Genomic DNA, 16,099 nt, shown 5'->3' on the forward strand with positions numbered 1-16,099 from the left:
TTTTTTTTAATCTCATTCTTTTTAGTGCCTAGCCTGGTGTCTGACACATACGATGCTCTCAGAAAAAACTAGCAGAATATAAATGGATGAGAAATCACTTTTTTTATCTTCCTGAAATCAGAAGAACAGGCACATTTTCTCTTTCACCACCTTTCTGTCTGTATCCATTCCAGCATCTGCTCAACAGACCAGCTGTGGTGGAAGAGAAGCATATGGCTGACTTGAAAGAGACAGTTGGATGTGACTGTATGTATTTGAACTATATTCTCCCCCCACTTACCCCATACAGAATAGCAATAATGACATCTTGGGTTTGTCTTTTTATTTGTATTCTCCTTAAGTGCCTCCACAGACATGGTCTCATCAGCACAGGGCCCTGGGAGCCTGAGTGCTAGGTGGGAGCATATGGTATCTCCGTTTCATAGATGCAGAATTGGAGGTAAGGAGTGAATATATTTGCCCAAAGTGAGTGAGTTGTTAATGGTAAAGTGACCAAGGGTTGAGCTGAAGTTGTCTGCTCTTTCTCCTCTTTGATAAACAGGTTATATCATGTTGTTGTTTTCACATTTAATCATCAAAAAGGAAATTGGCAGAAGTGGTGTTGGAAAAGTTTTCTATTAACTTGATTGTAGGTATCAAATTGGCACCGATGGTCATAGGTGCCAATTCAATGCCAACAGGAATCCCCAAGTTGGGGTGTGTTGAAGGAAAGTTTAGTCAGTGCAAACAGCTCACCTGAGATACAGCCTGGCTGTACAACAGCATGGCTGTGAGGCAGCCCTGGGGTGAGGCCCCCCCTGGCTGCACAGTTCAGTTCAGTTCGGTTCTGCTCTGCTTTGCTCTGCTCTGCCCACTCCACTCTGCTCCACGTGCTCTTCTCTGGCCTGGCAAGATGTTTTGGGTGTTTTATCTTTGGTGTTTAGCTCTGACTTCAGGGTCAGAAAAATGCAATCTTCAGTCTTTGGTGGAAAAGGAAAGTGCACACTTGGAACCAGAGAGGAGCTGGCTTACATAAGCAGAAGTCCCTGTCCGTGGTCCCCGATTGGTCCATCCTCATACAAATGAGGACTCTGGATTGTTGCAATTTGATTGGTCCAAAAGGCACTCTCCAGATTTGTCAGAATGTAGTCACTGTCATTGGTCAGTGAAGGTACGTACTCATGGGGATATAACTGCGCAGTTTTCATTGGATGGGAAACCTCAATCCTATTGGTTGAAATAGGATTCCGGGATTTCCTTTGTAAGGATTGGCTCAGATGGCAGCAACAAATGCAGGTTTCTCCCGGAACTGTGATTTGCACAAGAGGCCCAGGTTTAGAAATGGCCACGAGGATCTTCTTTTAAATTTGAGCACAGTTAGCCACCGGCAGTCTTTCTTGGTAGGTATCTTCTGTCTCAGAGTCCACACAGGTGTACTTTAGAAGTGTTGATTTCCCTAGTTTTCCTTCAGTTCTGGTTAAATGCTCAGAGTGGTGTGTCTCACTGGGTTCCTTTGGCTGAAAGAGTTGAAGCTCATTAAGTCGTGTTCTGGGGCATGCTCTGGACAGAGGTGAAGGATTTGTCACATTTTGGTTGGTCAGTTTGGGAATATTATTGACTTCAAGCTATTTTTCTGCCTCACACACTAATAAGGTGACAATAAAATCTTAATTCTTAAGTTGTATTCTTTACATTCTATTAAATCTTTTAAAAATAAAATGTTTGTTTCCATTCTAGAATTCTGTAGTCTTTGCGTTAGTGGGCTCACTGGCACTTAACAGTCATATTCTTAATTTCCAGGAAATTCTAAATTTTGAAAATTGCAGCCTCTGACGCAGGTTATTGCAGGAAAACTACACATACATGTTTTATTAAATTCTCGGCTTCTAACAGAAAAGATGAAGGCAAAGTGGGATTGAAAATACAAGGGCAAAACAATTGGGACACAATCAAGGTACATTCAGACGGCATGCAAAGTTTGATGGAAGCCTTTCTGTTACTTTTGTGGGCAGTCACTCACTCTCTCGATCTCTGAAATATCTGTACACTCTGTTGTTTGTTTTAAAATCTTAAAAAAATTGCAGTTGACATAAAATATATTAGTTCCAGGTGCACAGCATGGTGATGAGACATTTATATGACATATGAAGTGTCAGCCCAGCCAGCCCAGTACTCGTCTGACACCATACAGGGTTAGTACAGTATTACCGACTGTGTTCCCTGTGCTGCACTTTACTTCCCTGTGACTGCTCTGTAACTGCCAACTTGTGCTTTTTAATCCCTTCCCCTTTCTCATCCATCCCCCTAACTTCCCTCTCATCTGGCAACTATCCGTTTGTTCTCTGGATCTATTAGTTTGTTTCTGTTTTGTTTGTTTATTTTGTTTTTGAGATTCCACATATAAGTGAAATCATATGGTATTTGTCCTTTTCTGTCTGACTTATTTCACTCAGCATAATACCCTTCAGGTCCATCCATGTTACCACAAATGACAAACTTTTATTCTTTTTTATGACCAAGCAATATTTCATTGTATCTATGTACCACATCTTTATTCATTCACCTATCAATGGACACTTAGGCTGCTTCCATATCTTGGCTATTGTAAATAATGCTGTAGTAAACATAGGGGTGCGTATGTCTTTCGAATTAGTGTTTTTTGAGTTTCTTCAGATAAATGCCCAGAAGTGGAATTCTGTGTCATGTGCTGGTCTGCTTCATTTGTCTTGACTTTTTCAACATTTGATGCTTCAGTTTTTCCAACCCTTCATCCCCTGCCCCTATGAAACTGATATTTTCTTGGCTTCTGTTATGCAAGAAGGTGATCCTCTGAGTCTTCTCCTGTCTTTTTCCTGCTGTTGGCTACTTCAGCCACCATCACTGTACTATCCACACGCGTCAGCGGTCTTCACCTTATTTTGTTGCCTGATGGCATTTGTGAGGGTGCATAGCTATTTTTCCATATCAGGGTATTCCTACGTATTTGTCCTGCTGTCTTCCTAGACTCCATAGCTTAAAAGCAGATTGACTTTTGAATGTTTGTAGCGGGGGAAGAACCTTCCAGATCATTTGCTTCACTGTCTCATTTTAGAATTAGCTAAACCAGGGCTCGGGAGAGGGGGAAATGATGTAGCTTGTATGATTTCACGCAGTCATCGTTTGGTGAAATCAGGCTAGAAATCAAGGTTCCTGACCCTCCGTACCTCTCAGAGCCTCTGTGTTGCCCCCACACTGACTCTTCGTGGTCTCCTGTACCATTATTTTTTCCTCGGCAAGAACTTCAGAGCTACTTGACCCTCACATGTCCCCTCCTTCCTTCATACAAATGTCAACTTTCATTCACCAAGACCTACCAATTCTTTCTATGATTTAAACATTTTATTCTTCGATGATTTAAAAAATTTACCAATAAAAATTCCATTTTTTGAGCATATAGTTCTGTGAGTTTCACCCCATGCACTGATGCATATAATCACCACTACAGACAGCATATAGGACAGCCACCCTCCAAATTCCCCAGTGCTGCCTCTTGGTAGTGAAACCCTCCCCCACCCCGAACTCCTGGCAACCCTGACCTTTCCTCTGTCACTATGAGCTTACTTTCCCCAGAATATCATGTAAGGAGGGTTATAGAGACTATGCCCTTTTGAGATAGCTTCTTTCATTTTGCATAATGCATTTGGGATTCATCCATGTTGTGTGTGTCTGTAACTTGTCCCTTTTTATTACTAAATAGTAGTCCACTGTATGGATGTACCACAGTTTGTTTGCCCCTTCATCACTGTATTCCCCCCAGCAGTGTGTGAGAGTCCTAGTTACTCTGCATCTTTGCCATAAATTATATTGCCAGTTTTTAAACTTCAGCCATTCTGGGAGGTGTGAAATGGTATCTCTTTGTGATTTTAATTTGCATTTCCTTAATGATTAATAATGTTGGTCGTCATTTCAATTCCTTGTTGCCATTCTTCTGCCTGTTATATATATTTATATATCTGTATATCTTCTATCCATTATGATGTTTGCTATACCCACTGTCATTATAATAACCCTATTCCAGGTGGTTATTGCACCTGGATGTTTATGTCCATGTTGTTGCCCATGTACCACAGTGTATGCCAGAGGTCAAGGCATTGAACTAGGAGCTTTACGTACATAATCTCATTTTGTCCTTACCAAATCCTCAGGAGGTGAATAGTGTTTTCTATTTCCGTGGAGGAGAACTAAAGACCTCATGTTCAACAGATATTTACTGAGTACCCAGCATATGCTATGAGCCAGTTATTATACCCAGTTACTAGTTCTGTGACTGCAGGCAAGTCATTTAATCTCTGAGTCATTTTACTCAACTGTTAAATAGGGAGCTATATTATCTCCCCTGAAGGTTATTGAGTGAGGGTTTTAAAGAACAATGTAGGACTCGCGCTAGGCAGGAGGTCTGGTCTGTGATATATACTGAGAAGCCATTAGCAGTGGCTGCGCCTTTTCTCTTCAGATATGTCATATTTCACTGAAGCTGTTTCTGCCCCTCATTGGCTACCTCCCTCTGCAAAAGTGTCCCGTGGTGGGTCTCCCACTTCATTCTGGATCAGATATTAGAACCAACACAAGATTCAGCATATTTCTTCTGAGGAACATATTTTCTCTGTTTCCTCTGTGTAGCTTACTGATTTATTGCATCATTTAGTCAAGAAAGATGTGATTGGGCCAATTTTGCAGAGCAGACCTACCTACAGGGCTGCAGTTACTACTACGACCTTTTCCTTCCTGTAAATGCGAAGAGGACCAGTTACTGTGGAGATTGCTGGTAGCTAACCTGAGTGGTCTGTTTCTAAGTTCACATTTCATACGTCACCTAATGTTAGGTATGCAAAAGGGCTACTGTGGAGGAACCTTATTTCCCATTGCTTTGGTGTATGAGTGTTGCTGAAATTATTTTTGTCCTTTACTAGTCTTTTAATCAAGCCTTTGTGTGTGTGTGTGTGTGTGTTATTGACTAGGTAATTTGGGATGATTTCCAGGAAACTGGAAGTACTTTGAAGAGATGTTGCTGTTTGAAATGACTGCCTAAGACTTTCTGAAGTCAGTAACAGAAAAGTTAAATGAGCCAAATATTTTACTTTGAGTGCATTCCAGTTCCAATGTTTATGTAAAGAATGTCTTAATTTTTACTAATACCATAAAAGGTTGATCTACTTGGCAAAAATTTTCTATTTAGGTTAGGACAGAAAGAGGAAATTGTAGTATTAATTTAAAAAATCATGATACAAAGATGGTCTTTAACAGATTGTCGATCATCCATCATGGAATATTTGAGGCGTTGTGGAAGCAAGGGTATTATTGTTAAAATCGACTTGCTGCTTTTTCCTATGAGAGAGCTAGAGCACATTTTCACTTCTGCGATTGTTAAGCATGTGTCTGATGCCTACTGTGTGCCAGGTCCCTTTTATGTGTTAGGCTCTTAAACCCTCACAACAACCCTTTGAAATAAAGGAAGCCCCATTTTACATGGTGATAGAAGGAGACGACTTGGGATGGTGAACACACAATACAATATACAGATGATGTACGAGTATTATAGAATTGTATCCCTGAAACCTATATAATTTCATTAACCAGTGTCACCTCAGTAAGTTCAATGAATTTTTTTTTTAAAAAGATAGCCCCATTTTACAGATGAGAACACGTGTGGAGAGGCCATTCGACCGGCCCAGTGTAACCCCGTAAGCAGGTGGTGTCGAGCCCTGGTTTTCCGACTGTGCCTGCCAGTCTTATTGACACCCACTCCACCTCTGCCTGGAGGAAGGTATGGCAGCTGCCACCCACTGCTCATTCAGAAGGCCAGCACACCTTCTCCCAATATGGCATCTGTTTCCTTCGGGGGGCTTTTCTGGGACCTAAGGTCAAATTTTGCTACCACAAAGCCTTGGATGAGGTCATTTTATTTTGTGCAGGAGGCCCACTGTAGAAAGAACATGAAATTTGAAGTCAGAGACAAGGTTCAAGTGGTATTTTCCACCATTTTATGTTATTGCCTATATGATTTTGGTCAAGTACTTAAACTTCCAGAGCCTAAGTTTCTTCAACTGTAATAAAATGGGAATAACACAGGTCTGGGAGAGATGTGGGGAGGATTAGAAATAATGCAGCAGAGCACTTAATAAGTGCTTGGCACATTGTACATGCTTAGTAACTGGTAGCCATTAAATAATTGTCACCATAGCAGAGCCTTCTGACTGGTCTAGGGGGCTGAAAAAGCTGCTTAAGAATATGGATTCTGGAGTAAACCTCCTGGGTTCAAGTTCTTATTCTACCACATGTCAGCTGTTTGCGTGTGCACAGCTGAATTGCTTTCTGTGCCTCAGTTTTCGCCATCTGTAAAAAGGGCACAGTACTAGTCCCTACCTCATAAGGATAAGTGATTGGAAAGAGACAAATAAGAACTGTCAAGAGGTTGAGTTGAAATGACCTCATATTGGTAGTCTGGTGCCATTATTGTTTGCAGTGACATGATACGAACCTCCTTGAAATTTACAGTAATTTTCTCCTCTCCTTTCTGCTCCAACTGAAAGAGTTCCTCATTTTTTGTACTTAATGCCAACACAAATGTTGATATTGTTTTTACTTGAAATACAGATAAATTATCATAAAAATTACTGTTGCCATTTAAGAAATTGAATTAACCGATCTAAAAGAACTTTTTTGTGTGTACAGAGAATACATGTGTATTTTTTGTAGAATTACTACACATAAAATTAAGTATCGTAAATAAAAATCTCATGTTATAGGTGAATCTCTAAAAAACACAACCAGCTCTCTGTTAAAAAACAAACAAACAACCCAAAATGCAGTTTTATTGAAATGATTTGGCTCTCCTGCTTGAATCTTGAATTTGGCTGGGTTGCATGTGAGTTAATTTTTTTCTCCCTCCGAGATGACAGCAATAAGATGGGACCATGTGTGTGAGTCCACCGGGAGGAAAGCTGTGAATTTGATGTCGGTCTAGAAATCCAATTTGACTTCTCCCTGCGGGCGTCCGTGGCGCTGACAGGGTCTGCACCGTTATTCCGAAGTCTGCGCTGATGTCTTGTGACTAATACCCTGCAGCTGTCCGGGTCACTACTTTGGAGTACTCTTTATTTGCAGTAGTGACGCTGCAAATAGGAAAAACTTTCTCTTTTGTTGGTTGAAAGCTTTTGCAAAACAGGCATGGCTTTTATTTGGAGACAGTCAAGAAAGGTGGCCTAAGAGTTGGTTGTACACAACCATTTTCGAAAACAGTTTGACATTCCTCAGGAGAGTTGAATTTTGCAATCCCAGTCCAGCTCCCCTCTGCTAGGTATGTGCCGTGGAGAAACTTGCTGGGTTCTCTGGGCGAGGAGCACTAGGCTGTAAATGGCAGCATTATTCAGCCAGCAAAAAACCGAGAACTCCCCAGGTGATCCTCAACGGTAGAATAGAGCAGTAAATTGTGGATATGTTCACACAATGAGAAATATATAGTGGGGGGAAAATCTACTACAGCCATGAGTCAACAGGGATGAATTTAAAAATCTTAAGAGGCAAGTTTTAAAAAGAATACATACAGTTTGTTTAAATTTATATGAGGCTTACAACCGGGCAATATATAGCGATGTATTGAGAATACCTATGTGGTAAAACCATAAGGAGGAGCAAAGGAGTAATCAACTCAGAATTCAGGCTGGTGTTTATCTGCAGGGAGGCGGGTTACGGTGAGGGGCAGTAGAAGGTGAGAGAGGAAGGGGCACTCTGGTCTTGCAAACAAACAAACAAACCCACCAAACCCGAACTCCAGCACCATTGGCTGGGTATTAGGCACATGGGCTTTATTTTATCGTTCTTCAATCTGACATGTGGTTATCACTGTATAACATTACCTCAAAACCTAGCAGCTGAAAACACTGATAAACATCCGTGGCCTCACAGCTTCTGTGTAGGTCAGGAAGTCAGGAGCAGCTTAGCGCGGTGGCCCTAACTTGGGGTCTTGCATGGCATGCGGTCAAGATAGCAGCTGAAGCAGCCACCGTCTTGACTGGGCTGGTGGATCTGCTGCTCTTAAGAGGGCTAACTCCCTCGGCTGTTTGAGAAGGTCTCAGTTACTCAGCGTGTGGGCTTGTCTCTCGAGCATCTAAGGGTCCTCACGGCATGGTGGCCAGCTGTCCTCCCAAGGGAGTGAGGGGGAGGCTGCTCTTCCCCTAGCCTTTGGAGTCACACTCCATCGTTTCCCTAGCATCCTACTGGTTATTCACGCCAGCCCTGTTCATTGTGGGAGAGGAACATCAGTATTGGAGGCAGGATCACTGAGGCCGTCTTGGAGGTGGGCTGCCATGGTTATGCACTTTCTAATGTAATATATTTTACAATAAAATTTTTACATGTTTATCCTCGCCCAAGGGTTTTTTTTCATTGCTCTTTAGAGAGAGAGGAAGGGAGAGAGAAAAACATCAATTGGCTGCCTTCTGTATGCGTCCAGATAGGGGATTGAACCCACCACCTAGGTATGTGCCCTGAGTAGGAATCAAACCGCAACCTTTGGGTTACGGGTTGCTGCTCCAACCAACCAAGCCACACTGGCCAGGGCACAATAATAGTTTTTAGAGACAAACTAAATTGGTGACCTTACTTTTTTTTAGTAATGATGCAGCCATCCACATAAATGAAAATTATAGTAAGTGCTGAATGTTTTACCGGTCAGGAGGGGGCTGAAGAAAAGTCACTGATGTAATCTGGGTACCTGAGGGACAGGAGCCTGCCCAGCAGGAGTGTGCTCGGGGCGATGGAGCTGGCGGGAAGGGTAGTGGAGGCAGGAACTTCAGTCACACTTACATGAGGAGGGGTGGTGTAGAGATGGGATTATGTGTGTCCAGCCTTCAGGTTACCTGACCTAGATCTGGCAGAAGTCTGCGATTCCTGATTTTGAAGAGAATTCTGCAGACCAAGGACCACTGGTAGCATTCTGGGCTTGCCACGATATAAAATTCCTGCCAACTTCACATGTTCTTCAAAGACCATGTTTAATGAAAAGGGACAGTCCACCCCTCACTCTCCCCCCTACACGTAATGAATGGTACAGCTAGAAATGAACTAGGCAAGTAAGGATTAGAGTTTTAGCTTAAAAATTCATGCATTGATGGCATTCTACTCCATAATGCACATTTGTTTTAATGTTAACAACTTTTAAATTACTGATTCATTTCCTTATGCTCACTAAAACTTTGAGTAAAATTGATGTTTCCAAAGGTACATCATGTTTTTGCCCTGGTTTTGTGTAGCTCCTGGCGTGATTTCTTGGTGAGTGCCACTGGGGTCTGAGCGCTGGGCTTGTGAGTCACATCCTGTCTTTGTGGGTTGCCTTGTCTTTGTAAGCAGGTGTCCCAGCCCCCAGGTCAGGAGGCGGCTTGGAGAGGTTCTCTGGATTTTCACTCAAGCTAACGATGGAGGAGACAGAACTGAAAGCCAGGTGCAGGGGTTGCCTGGCTACTTTTCCTCAGGCTTCTGTTCGCCAGCACCTTCCCAGGTTCAGGTTAGAACACTGATGCCTCTAAGCCTCTGTGCTTGCAGAATTTTTGTGACCAGCAGACGAAAGGCCACTTTAGACCATTATATAGGGACACTATACTCTCCCCAACTGTAGTTTGTTTTTTTTTAATGCTGCTTCCATCTTTATTGGTGGAGCAGCATCTATGCCATTATATTATATTGTGTTTTGCATTTTACAAAAATAAATGGGAAGTCCTCAACAGCAAGTTATTGCATTTTGTTGTGGCAAAGGTAAAAATCTTCAAGGGTGCCATGTGATGCTGGTTTTACTTCCATTGGCCAACAGTGTGCTTTCTTGAGGAAGAAAGGGGGGAAATGAAACATAAGTATATATGTTCACACATATATGTTTCATATGTGTGTATACACACACACACACACACACACACACACTGTAGCACCCTCCCTCTCCCAGTGACAGGTGAATGTGTTGTTTGGCCATTTTGCTTTGAGGCTGGTTTTTAGGAGAGTACCGTGTTGGGGGTGGGCAGTGAGAAGGGGTGGGAATAACCTATGTGGTGAGACAAGCCTGCGCTTAGGGTCAGGAGACCTAAGTTGGAGTTTCATTTCAGGTGTTTTCTGTTCGAATGCCCCTGTCATACATCATCTCTGATGCTTAGCTGCCTCCTCTGGGAAGTGGAATCAGCGAACTCTGCTGACCTCACAGGGTGGTGGGGGGAGGATCCATTGTTATAGATAATGACAAAATGTGAGGTGTGGTGGTGGCAGCAGCGAATACCACTAGCAGACCATGGTACCACTGTGCCCCATAGCAGGTACTGGCGTTGCGTATGGTAGTAGATAGGGTCCAAATACCTCTCCTGAAAGGACTCCAGAGGATCAGCAGTTCTGGTGTGGTTCTTTTCTATGTGGGTCTGTGGATGCCTTCTAGGGGTGGTCTCAGAAATCCAAAGTCAAAGTGAAGCGCAGGTTCTTGAAGCTCCAGTTTTTGTTTGAGTGGAAGTTTGGGCTAGTCACTGCCTGAAATTGATGTGAATGAAAACAAACTTACTGAGGAATTCCTGTGTTCCAGAAGTTCCCAGGGGGGTGATCCTCACCTTCAGTATGAGATGGGATCATTCTTTTCTTTCTTTTCCTTCCTTAAAAAAGAGATGGTTGAAGTCGTATTTTAATCTAGAGACTTGTCTTATGTTGAGAACATTTTTTTTCATGTGAAGTAGCATTAACTTAACACAAAGTTTTGGTGCTAACATGTTGTTTTGCTTATTCTTCCAGGGTGAGGGCAGCATGAACGACCCCTGAATGTGCCTTTGGGCATATTTCACCGTTCACTTTTGATTAGGAGAAAGAAGACAGCCATCCACTTGAGAGGTGAGTAAACATTTCTATGTAACTTTTTATTATAAAAATTTTCAGATATACTAAAGAGTTAAAGGAATGTGCAGGAATTCCTACTACCTACACTTAACAATTGGCATTTTGCCACATTGTGTGTGTGTGTGTGTGTGTGTACAGATTTGTATATTTCTCTGCCCAAACATTCAAGTTGCAGACATTGTGACATTTTATCCTAAATTCTTGGGGATGCAGCTCCTAAAAAGGATATTCTTCTTTGAGAGGCATTTTAGAACATTCATAAACTATGCAACCCATAATATTTAGTTAAACATAGTTATAATTTCCTATTAAAAGATATAATTTTGAATTTATGCTCCTTATTAGCTGGAGTAAATAAAGTCAGATTTAACAGAATATTTGAACAGTGGTTTATTTAATGGACAGATAGGCAGTATGGACTTGCTATGAGAAACATCTGAGTACGAAGGATTGGAATTTGCATGATCCGTGGTGCCTGCGTAGGAGAGGACACCGTGCTTCCTCCCGTCCTTGTAATCTGCCCATCCGCCCCCTCGGGGGCTGATGTTTGTTGTTAGGTCATCGGATCTCATTACGGCTCCTGCTTCTTCCTGATCAGTGTTCACAAGGAGACCAGTCATTGTGAGCTAATGTGATCAAAGGCCCTAATTGATTTTTTAACGTGAAATTATTGGGAGAATGTGTAAAGAATATGAGTGGTAATGTCAAGTTGAGGTTACTACATTAAAATCCACATTAGAGTGATTCAAAATGATTCTTAGCCCATAATTTGACTACCTGAATTGAAACTTTACATAAAATCTTAAAGATGTGTTCAGCTGTGATTATACATTATGGCCTATTAGACAATCAGTTATTAGAACTCTGTGGTTCTTGCAGAATGGCTGTCAGCTGTTCTACATTCTAATCTCAGTTACATTTTCTTTATGGTATCTTCCTCAAGTGGTCTCTGAGTATCTAAGCATTTCTTCATTGATGTTTATAAATGAGTCTTGCCCATTTAGAGCATTATTTTAAAGAAATCCATTGGGTTCAGCTGGGGGTGGGGTAGAGGGATGGGGAGAAAATGCAGACAACTGTAATTGAATAACAATAAAAATTAAAAAAAAAAGAAGAAACCCATTGAAGGGAGCCGTTTAGGGAGGCCTCTTGTATTCTAGTTTCTCATGTGGAACAAAGAGTCAGTGACAGCAGTAAAGTTTCTTCCAGAGACACTGGCATTCGGAAGGAGCAGGAACGAGCTTCCTGCAGGCAGTTCAGAGTGGTCTAGTTTGCTTTTTTGTTTCTTGGCCTCTATCTGGTTATACTGTAAAAAGAGGAGGAGGAGTTGAGTGGGGCTCCAAATGAGGCAGAAGGCTTGAAGGACAGTCGAAGGGAAGGCATGTGGGGCCCTGCATGGGGTCTTCAACTGGCTCTCTAGCCCTGGACCACTAAGGTATGGGGTAATGATGTATATTTTTTTATTTTCTATTGAAATAGAACATACATATGAGAAATGCACATGTTATAAGTGTACAGCTCAACGTAATTTCACAACGGGACTCATTCATGTAACCGGCACCCAGATCAGGAAACAAAGCATTACCACCATAGCCTCATGCCTCCTCCTAGACACTAGACACTGCCCGACTCGGAGTAGCATAAATCCATTTTGTTATCTCTCTCTCTCTCTCTCTGTAATATGTAGTGCAGACTGTACTTTTGGTGTCTGGCTCTCCTCATTTAACAGTGTACTGGAGAGATCCTGCCATACTGTTGCGTGTCGTTATGGGTTATTCACTTTTATTGCTGTTGAACATTCCATCGTGTGGGAATACAGCAGCTTGTTCATTCTATCAGATGCAGGTAATTTTTTTGTGTTTACCCACCCAGAGCACCCTCTGGCAGAAATGAAGATTAAGCAAGTTTTTATCCCCATTATGGCTACAGTGGAGGTGGTCCCAGGTGGTCCCAGGTTGTCCTACCTTTACCCAGCTTCTGCTGGGAGATGAAGGAGGAATCCAGGCTGCAGAGAGAAGATTGAGACACAGTTGGGAGATGTGTGTTTTTTCAGTCCTGTAGTGACTCCAGCTGCTTTCCCTGTGACTGACCACGCCCCTGCTGGCCCATCCTCTTATCTGCCTTTATCACTCTTGTACAGCCCCTTCCGGAGCCATGCAGAATACATCAAATAATAGGCAACCGATGAGTAGTTAAGGCTCATTAGGTGTTGAGATTAGGTGTTAGATGACAGGCAGAAAATTAAAGCTCCTGGGCTTGCTTTAAGGAGACTGTGTTGTGGTTATACATTCCCAGGGATGCAGGCCACATCCACTTGTAATGTAGAATTCAGGAAGTAAGTTCAGAGGCTTGCAGGGCCCAGGAGTGTAACGTGACAGAAGTTAGCTGGTTCAGTAAGGAGTGATGGGCACAGTGAAGAATGAGAATATATGCTTTGCCCAATTTTTGACTCAACAAAACATGTCTGGCTGAATTTACCAAGTTCACTAATTTCCAACCTTTAGGGGATAGAGTGTTCATTTGTAAGCAAGTGGTTTCCTTGGGGTTTGAATGTTTTCATGGATTATGGATGATTCTGTAAATAAAGTCTTATTCAAACACAATCAGGCTCACTTGTTTGTGTATTATCTATGTCCACTTTTGTGCTATAACAGCTGAGTTGTTTAGTTGTGAGAGAGACCAGGGTTGAGTAGTAAGTGACCATATGACCCACAACACCTAAAATATTTCCCATCTGTCCCTTTACAAAAAAGCCTGCCAACTCCTGGTTTACTTCATAAAAGCAAGGACATAGTAATAGTGACCCCTGTAGTTTCAAAATAGTCTGAACCCTCTACTTTTAGTGTTAATACCTTTATTTATTCAACAAATATTTATAGAGTGCCTATTGTATGGCAGGCATAAAATAGTGATAGACAGATATGATTCTTGCCCTTGAAGAATTTATAAGAAGCTCCTATGAACTCGAAGTTCCATTCTGGGATTGTGCTTTCTATGAATCAAAAGTGTAATATGGAAATAGAATGACCAAACCCTCAATTTTAAACTAATATTTTGGCTGTACTTATTAAGTTTAGAAACATGATTAATATTTATTATATAAGCTAATGGTTGCCTCAGTTATAAGGTGTAGGTACTATGGCTACTAGAAATGACCGTGTTTAGGGTCCTAATTGTTTACATGCGGTAACGGCAGACTGGAAGCTAGCGTATTTGGATAGGGTTGTGAGCTTTGAGGTGCTTACCAAAGCAAGTCAACAGACTTCCAATCTTAGGCTATGTTATTTATTTATTAATTTATTTATGTCTTCAAATTATAAGAGAAAGTTTATTTAGACAGTTGAGAGGCAGTAGAAGTGAGCCAGCTGGGCTACGTAGGCCTAGGAAACAAGTTCCAGAAGCAAAAGAAGGACCTTTGGAGCTCAGGAGAGAGAGAGGCAGAGGTAACTCGACTGGAGGGTGGGGAAGAAGAGGAGGAAGGGAAAGGGCTCCGGGCGTGCTCCTGAGAGGGAGACCTGCCTTAGGCGACTTTAGTGAGAAATCATAAACCTCAACAGCAGGAACAGCACACAAAGTAATAAAGTATTGGATGTAGCATAACAAATGACTCTCTGTTGGCATGCTCATCTGTTTGCTTACTTGAGGTCATAAAAATTTGTTTCTTTTTTTGTTTGTTTTTAAATCCTTAGGATCCTACTCAAGGATATATTCACGGATTTTTTGAGAGGGAGGAAGCAGGGGAGGGGAGAAAGGGGGGGAGAGTGAGAGAGAGAGAGAGAGAGAAGACACAGAAGACGGACACATCAATGGGTTGCCTCCTATATGTGTCCTGACCAGGGATCGAACCCACAACCTTTTGGTGTACAGAACGATGCTCCAGCCAACTGAGCCACACAGCCAAGGCTGTTTGTTCCTAAAAGGAGCCTATCGAGGGCATTATAATGAACATAGAGCTGGTTTTAAGTGTCATATTAACTCACCATTTTCATATATGCTCATATATGTTTTATGGGTGGACACTCAGGTGCTTGCCCCTTCACCACCCCCAGATTGTCTTTGGACAGATAAAAAGAAAGCGCAGTTGACCCAGCTCAGTAAACCATCATAAGCCAAAATGGCTACATTGCCTTCTTCCAGCCCGAGAGTCTTTTAGGAAGTGAGATCGGAAGTTTGTTTGGATGTTGTAGTTAAAGTTATTTAGCTGTGCGTAATAACTTGAACATGTGAAAATACGTAAAGTGTTTGCATATTGCTTTGGGAGCCGTCTGACGTCCAGTGGAATTCCACTTGCCGCCTGTTGAGGCAGGGTCTGGATGGCCACGCCGAGGTGAGGCCTGGTCTGCAGGAACTACGAGAAGTGATGCCATCCGGTGCAGTGAATAGTGAAGCGAATGTGGTTGGAGCTGCATCATGGTTTGCCAAGATTAATTAAAAAGTCAAGGTTTAATTCCTTTTTGTGAGGAGGAAATGATACTGCTTGTGTTTCAAATGTTTTTAGATATTCAGTTTTGTTCTTCATTTTAATAACTTTTTATAGTGGTTTGGATTTAGGGTTAAATGAAAAATGAGAATTGAGAAGACCAAGAGAAAGTAAATATCACGGTCGTTTTCCTTACAAAGCTGGAAACAGCAGACTTAACTGCTTTGGTTAAAAATAAAGGTTTTTGAAACAACTTGGTAAGTCAGGTCACTTGATTTGTGGCATTAAGAAAACTGGATCTTCCATTCTATGTAAGGTGGAGTTCTTGTGCCAAGACCTCCAGCATCCGGAGTGTTTTATTTCGGAGAGGGGAGGATACCGAAGTACAGAAAAGGCAGACGAACATAGCTTGATAGAATAAAAGATGTTTAGAAAGATTATTATATTAGGATGATTCTTTTGGCTTCAGGTGACAGAAACCCAATTTCAGACAGTGTTCAGTGAAATAAATGTATCAGCCTAGCTAATTGAAAGTCTAGAGAGGGATCTGACTTCAGGAAGGGCTTGATTTGGGGTCCCATTGACGTCATGAAGTTTCATCTTGGCTGCATGTTCTTGGGCTGCAAATTGAGACCTCCAGAAGCTCCGGGCTAACATCATCATAGTGATCATCCAAGACAGTGTACAGATAACGTTCCTGGCCTTGTGCCTGGCATTGGACCAGTCTGTGGGGCCAGGAACAGGGGCCTGTCCTGACTGCAGTGCCCCGCCCACCTGCTCCACCCCTGTAGCCCGAAGGCCGCA

At 42.2% G+C, this 16,099-nt stretch overlaps 1 protein-coding gene across 5 annotated transcripts in view; it reads left to right on the forward strand.

Annotated features, from left to right (window-relative positions):
• SGMS1 (sphingomyelin synthase 1) overlaps positions 1–16,099 on the forward strand; it is a 277,512-nt gene that overhangs the window by 27,147 nt on the left and 234,266 nt on the right. For all 5 annotated transcript variants that reach the window (XM_071221223.1, XM_045197750.3, XM_053922520.2 and 2 more), the window contains exon 2: positions 10,774–10,869. The gene's annotated coding sequence lies outside the window, so the exon portion shown is untranslated. The remainder of the gene's footprint in view (positions 1–10,773; positions 10,870–16,099) is intronic.

Source organism: Desmodus rotundus, chromosome 4, assembly GCF_022682495.2.
Source record: "Desmodus rotundus isolate HL8 chromosome 4, HLdesRot8A.1, whole genome shotgun sequence".
Classification (NCBI taxonomy): Eukaryota; Metazoa; Chordata; class Mammalia; order Chiroptera; family Phyllostomidae; genus Desmodus; species Desmodus rotundus.